The sequence below is a fragment of the Podarcis cretensis genome (assembly GCF_951804945.1).
Source record: "Podarcis cretensis genome assembly, chromosome: 4".
NCBI classification, from domain to species: Eukaryota; Metazoa; Chordata; class Lepidosauria; order Squamata; family Lacertidae; genus Podarcis; species Podarcis cretensis.
Genome location: NC_137173.1, coordinates 24,988,877 through 24,996,011, shown reverse-complemented (window position 1 = coordinate 24,996,011; position 7,135 = coordinate 24,988,877). Strand labels below are relative to the sequence as shown.

At 44.6% G+C, this 7,135-nt stretch overlaps 1 long non-coding RNA gene across 1 annotated transcript; it reads left to right on the top strand.

Annotated features, from left to right (window-relative positions):
* The first annotated feature begins 2,456 nt into the window (after positions 1–2,456).
* Positions 2,457–3,439, top strand: LOC307214572. The gene is made up of 2 exons (XR_013838224.1): positions 2,457–2,720; positions 3,201–3,439. It is a non-coding gene; the product is annotated as an uncharacterized lncRNA (long non-coding RNA).
* Positions 3,440–7,135: the final 3,696 nt, after the last annotated feature.

The window sequence follows — 7,135 nt, the reverse complement described above, 5'->3', positions numbered from 1 at the left end:
TTCTTTCACACAGAAATTGGGCAAAGTTGTTCTTCCTTTTTCCTTTTACATAACACAGTACAGTCATACCTTGGTTCTCGAACAGAATGCATTCCAGGAGTCTGTTGCCATTCAAAAACCAAGGTGTGGCTTCTGATTGGCTGCATGATCGTCTTGCAGCCAATTGGAAGCCACAAAAGCCACGGCAGATGTTCGGCTTTCAAAAATCATTTGAAAACCAGAACACTGACTTCTGGGAGCTGATGGAGCTGATTTTTTTGAGACCCAAGGCATTTGAGATCCAAGGTACAGTGGCACCTCGGTTTAAGAATAGCCCTGTTTACGAACGATTCGGTTTATGAACTCTGCAAAACCGGACGTAGTGTCCCAGTTTGCGAACTTTACCTCAGTCTAAGAACGGAATCCGAACGGTAGAAGGGCACTGGCGGCGGGAGGCCTCATTAGGGAAAGCGCCCCTCGGTTTAAGAACGGTTTCAGTTTAAGAACGGACTTCCGGAACGGATTAAGTTCGTAAACTGAGATATCACTGTACAACTGTACTGTCAGAGACCTCCAAGGAAGCTCAATGTTGAAAGAGTCAAGGCAAAAAAAAGGACTTCTCCACACAGTTCAACTATGGGATTCATTTCCATGAGAGGCAGTGATGGCTACCAAATTGGATGTCTTTAGAAGAGGATTAGACATAAGGCTACTAGGTGACCATCAATGGCTACTAGCTGCAATGGCTCTGAACAAAAGGTGCTAGGCTAGGACAGTGCTGCTGTGCCCAGATCTTGCTGGCAAGCTTCCCTTTGATAGCTGGTTGGCCGCTGTGACTACATAGTGCTGGACTACATAGGACTTTGGTCTGATCCAGTAGGCTCTTCTTACGGTATTTATCTATGAAATGCTCTCCCGCTGAGCTATGGCCCTCCCCTTTTGCAGATCTTTACTGCAGTGTCTTCCCCAGTCAGCCCCCCTCCCGCCGCCACACGGCTCTCAGCAGATTTATACACAGACCAGGAACAAGATGCTCTCTCGTACATATAACCGCCAAATACACATTCAATAAAATTATAATTTCTCAAATCAGCAAGGCAATTTCATAACGCAGCGCATGAAAGCTTCAATCAAATTAATGAGCCTTAAACGTGTTTGAATTAGCAGCTGAACTGCTCGGCTGGATTGGAGCCCCCCCTCCAAAAAAAATAAAAATCAGTGGCGGAGTCAGGAATAGAATTCCTGAGCTCGTTGCTGTGAAGTGAGTGCCTTTGCTTTTCTGCAGAACCGATGCAGAAAAAGGAACAGAGCAGCTGCATGGGAGGGTTCCCCTCCCTCTCTCTCTCTCTCTCTCTCTCTCCCAACTGGGTGGGAGGTGGGCTTGAAATATGTGAGTAAAGATTTAAAGAGCTAAACGCAGACGGCAAACTCAGCTGAGCTAATGGGGCAAACATAAAAGTGGACAAGTATTTGCAGCATAAATAGTGAAAGGAGAAGGGAGGGCTATTTAAAGGCATGAAAAATGGCCAGTGGAACGAAGACACTTTAGAATGTCTCCTCTACTGAAAAGTTCAGGAAATGTACTCACCCGCCATAATATCCAGCTTTTATAATACAGTGGTACCTCGGGTTACAGACGCTTCAGGTTACAGACTCCGCTAACCCAGAAATAGTACCTCGGGTTAAGAACTTTGCTTCAGGATGAGAACAGAAATCGCGCGGTGGCAGCGGGAGGCCCTATTAGCTAAAGTGGTACCTCAGGTTAAGAACAGCTTCAGGTTAAGAACGGATCTCCGAAAAGAATTAAGTTCTTAACCCGAGGTACCACTGTAGTGAAAAAGTGGTTTGCAGAGTACTTATTTAATATCCAAATGTCTTGCTGTGAAACAGCAAATGCGGCATTTATTGCACTCATCTTCTCTCCACAAATACTGGAGATGCAGGAGAACCACCATCCTTGAATAGACTCCCGTCTCTGTTTCGATTATCAGATGCTGAAAAGCAGAATTTGTCATAGGGTTTGTATCAGGTGTGGTGAACTTTGCAGCCGGGGGGACCACATCCTCTCATGGACAATCTTCCAAAGGTCACATGTCAAGTGGTGGATGTGAGGTCAGAAGCAGAGGTAGCCACAGATATGGCTCTTTTCTTTGTAGAATAGGCGATGTTTCAGTGATGCAAAATATAGGTTTCTACAAACACACACAAAATCTTTCCATTCTGCATCCAGGCAAGGAAGAGGGATTGCCATAGTTCAAGGACAGATGACTTGTGTGTCTGGCAGAATCACAGAATCATAGAATGATGGTATCTTATTCTCCCTCCTCCCCAGCTAATGAGCTCATAGCAAAGGCTGGAACCACTCCCCAAAAAACCTTCCTGATTCAACTAAATTGCCCCTTCCCTCCCGTTTGTCAAGTATGATTGGTCGATATCTTTTCCCATGACAGCTGAGCAAGATAGGAATTGTGGCATAGTCACTGGGCGCTCTCCTCCTCTGTAATTTGTACAAGCAGCCATCAAATGAAACTGTAAAACAAGCTTTACGGTGAACCAAAATAATAACAGATGTACTGTAAATGTTCCCAGGCTCAAAACACCTTGGAGAAAGTTTGGGATCACATTCATCAGGTGTGACTGCACCTTGAATAGTTTTGCTGTTGGTAAACAGTTATTGCTGCAGTCCTGACCATGTCTACTCAGATGTAAATACCATGAACTTCAGTGGGACTGACACCCAGGTAAGTCAGGTTAGGATTGCACCTTAAATTGTGGAAGTCCATTACCGTCAGAGTTGTTGTTAAAAATATCACTTAGGGAAACAGTCTGATTTGGGTTTATTCTTCTTTCTATTGTAACCAAGTTACAGTGGTACCTCGGGTTACATACTCTTCAGGTTACATACGCTTCAGGTTACAGACTCCGCTAACCCAAAAATTTTACCTCGGGTTAAGAACTTTGCTTCAGGATAAGAACAGAAATCGTGCAGTGGTGGCACAGCGGCAGCAGGAGGCCCCATTGGCTAATGTGGTGCTTCAGGTTAAGAACAGTTTCAGGTTAAGAACGGATCTCCAGAATGAATTAAGTACTTAACCCAAGGTACAGTCACTGTGAATGTGTTTGAATAAAGAGTATTCCTCTGTATGCCTGTAGAATTATTATTATTATTACCATACTGGGTTTACCAGGATGCTCTGCACAGTGATTCTATTTTTTTCTAGAGCATCGGAGCAATCAATCTGCTTTTCATTTTGGTCATCATTTACAAAGTAAAATGAAGTACTTTCAAGATAGTGAATGGACTCCTCCCCTAACATTGGCTGGGATCTGAAACAAAAACTACTTTAAGCATGCCCAAGTGCTTGGGCATGACCAATGGGATTTTTCTTTCTCCCACCCCCTCTAAACAGCAGGCCCCTCTGCCGTGCAAAAAAAGAAATAAAAATGTTTTTGAAAGTTCCCTTAGTTTCAGAAGGTTTTGCCTTGCACGAATGGGGTGAGGAGGCTCCCGATAAAGGCACACAAGCTCAAAGCTTGCTTGGGTATATGGAAATAGCTGCGTGGTTCCTTTGATTCTGGTCTTGGCTTCCTATGTCATATGCCAACCTACTGCCCTCCAGATGTTTTGGAATCTAACCCCCATTGGCCCCAGCCAGCACAGCCAATGTTTAAGGATAATGGGATGTATAAAGGTAAAGTGACCCCTGACCACTAGGTCCAGTCGTGGCCAACTCTGGGGTTGCGGCGCTCATCTCGCTTTATTGGCCGAGGGAGCCGGCGTACAGCTTCCGGGTCATGTGGCCAGAATGACTAAGCTGCTTCTGGCAAACCAGAGCAGCACATGGAAACACCGTTTACCTTCCCGCCGGACTTGCACTTTGACGTGCTTTCAAACTGCTAGGTTGGCAGGAGCAGGGACTGAGGAACAGGAGCTCACCCCGTTGCGGGGATTCGAACCGCCGATCTTCTGATCGGCAAGTCCTAGGCTCTGTGGTTTAACCCACAGCCCCACCCGCGTCCCAATGGGATGTATAGTATGGGTGCAATCAGATCTGGGCCCTGGGCTGATTTGAGGGTTTTGCAATGTCACATGGTTGCAGGGGGAGAAAGAGATGTGCCCAAGGACATGTTTAAAACAGGGGAAAGGAGACACATGCAGGCTGCCTGTGGATCTCCTTCTCCCCACTCCTTATTGCTAGACCACCATCCCTTTTGACAGCCCTGAATTGCTCCAGGTGGAACCAATCTGACCCAGGGTGATCCTGGGCCTCCTTAATCCAATCCAGCCAAATCTTGGGCTTGTCCAAATCAGACCAATTCAGTTTGGGACCCTGGATTAAGCTGGATCCAATGCAGAGCCCTAATTTGTAGTCCACAGCACCTGGAGGATGAAAGGTTGGAGTAAGTCTGGAGTAGATGATGCAGGGATAGACAAAGAACCTGACCTAGTACAAAGCAACTTCATATATTTCCAGATTGTGTTTGACTTAATCATCCCCATAGGCTGCAGTCCTCTTCCCATTAAAAGCAAAATGAATTTTAATATTATGTCAATGGAAATAGACTGGAACTCTTCCAAGAGTAAATAGGCTTTGTCTGGAAAAAGAAACCTGCACCCAGTTATTCGGATTACCACCATAAGTATATTCATGCAAAGAGAGCAAGGGTGGCAAAATGTGCTGTGCGACCACAATAACTCCTCCTACCCCCACCATTGCCATCACTATGTTGAGTAGCATTAAAACTTTTCTATGCATGGACACCCTTCTGCATACATTGTTTAGAACCCTGGACAGGGGCAGAAGGAACAGTGTGACTTTGAAGGTACAGAATCCGCAGATCATTTCACCACACTTGCCCTTGCTGCATGAGCAATGCATCAACAGGCTTTCTGTTAAATGAAATTAGGTCCATCTGTCCCAATTCGGATTGGATGTTAGTCCTACCCAGAGTAGATCTATTGAAAATAATGAATATCCATTGAAAATAATGAGTACGACTAACTTAGCTCTGTTAATTTGAGTGTGTCTGCTCATAGCTGGATGACATCCCATGTTCTTATTTCACTTTCAGATGCTGGATTTTATCATCCTTTTCTCATTTATGCCTGCAAAAAGCCATATATGAATGGTCTATTCGGTGTGTGTAAATATACACTCCAGGGCCACCCCATCCATGAGGCAAGGTGAGGTGACCACCTCAGGCAGCAGGATCCATGGGGGGGGGGCAGTTGTGGCCTCCAAAGAATGCACCACTTCCATAGTGGCAGCAACAGTAGCGGCACATTCCTTGGAGGCCGGATCTGCCACCACTTCAGTGGCCTCTTGACCCTGGCAGGGCAGAGGGCGCCATTTTGTGGTTTACCTCATGTACTAAAATGTCTTGAGCCAGCCCTGAACACACACACACACACATTACAATGAGTCCAATTTAATGTAAGGATTAAGATTATTGTCCCTGGTGAAGGAGTCAAATGCACACAGTATGCTCAGTGTTAATTGTACTCACAATGGCCCCAGTTTTTATGTTAGTTATGTTTTTATGTTCATTATAAACTAAAGAATACAGTGGTACCTCAGGTTACATATGCTTCAGGTTACATACACTTCAGGTTACAGACTCCACTAACCCCAGAAATAGTGCTTCAGGTTAAGAACTTTGCTTCAGGATGAGAACAGAAATCGAGCTCCGGCGGTGCGGCAGCAGCAGGAGGTCCCATTAGCTAAAGTGGTGCTTCAGGTTAAGAACAGCTTCAGGTTAAGTATGGACCTCCGGAACGAATTAAGTACTTAACCTGAGGTACCACTGTAAATGAATAGGACTGATTGAAAGAGGATGCAGTTTAAATAAAATGCAACGCCTAACACCATGGCCAAATTGGGATGGGGGCTGCTGGAGAGGGGAAAGAAATGATGCCTGCCCAAGTAACTATTCTAACTAAAGACAGCTAATATAAACCACTAAGACACAGACACTAGGGGACGCGCGTGGCGCTGTGGTCTAAACCACTGAGCCTTGGGCTTGCCAATCAAAATGTTGGTGGTTCGAATCCCCGCAACGGGGTGAGCTCCCGTTGCTTGGTCCCAGCTCCTGCCAACCTAGCAGTTCGAAAGCATGTAAAGTGCAAGTAGATAAATAGGTACTGCTCCGGCAGGAAGGTAAACGGCGTTTCCGTGCACTGCTCTGGTGTTGGTGTTCTGTTGCGCCAGAAGTGGCTTAGTCATGCTGGCCACATGACCCGGAAAAACTGTCTGCGGAGAGGGCAAATGCCAGCTCCCTTGGCCTGTAATGCGAGATGAGCGCCACAAACCCAGAGTCGTTCGCAACTGGACTTAATTGTCAGGGGTCCCTTTACCTTTACCTTTAAGATACAGACAAGAAGATAGATGATAATAGATAGATAGATGATGATAGATAGATAGATAGATAGATAGATAGATAGATGATAGATAGATAGATAGATAGATAGATAGATAGATAGATAGATAGATGATAGATAGATAGATAGATAGATAGATAGATAGATAGATAGATAGATAGATAGATAGATAGATATTTGAAGAAGGGCCTGGGATGGATTGGTAGGGATGGAAAACAAAGTGGTAGAAAAGCTGGGTTGAGGAAAAATAACAGGCAGGCTGAATAAAAATGCCACCAATGAGCATGGCAGCATTTCAGTTTCCATATTGTTTTGGAAAGCATGCATGAGACAAGTTTAAACATGAACGTCTCCCATATCCCTATCTGGAAATACTACAACATAAGGACATAATCATAACTATTGCTCCCTCAGTTACTAAGTGTGCGATAATTACAGACAAATGGGAAGGAATTTTTGCAATAATCTCCAAGTCTTGCCCATCCAGTTCCTTCACCTTATTCTTTCAAACAACAGTATTCATTCAGTACAAAAAATACATGATACATTCTTGGTTTAGTAATCTGACCTCTTCCCCCCCCCTCCAAACACACACTTCTTTTTTTACCAACTCCTTCATATAGTATATTTGGCCTTCCTCCTAGTCCTCCTAGGAATTCCAGACACATTTTGCTTATTATTCTAAAGATTTATTTAAGAATATTCATTGGGAGTCAGTTAAATAGACATGGAACCCCAAGAAACACATTCACTGGTATATAACATCTTACAGAATAT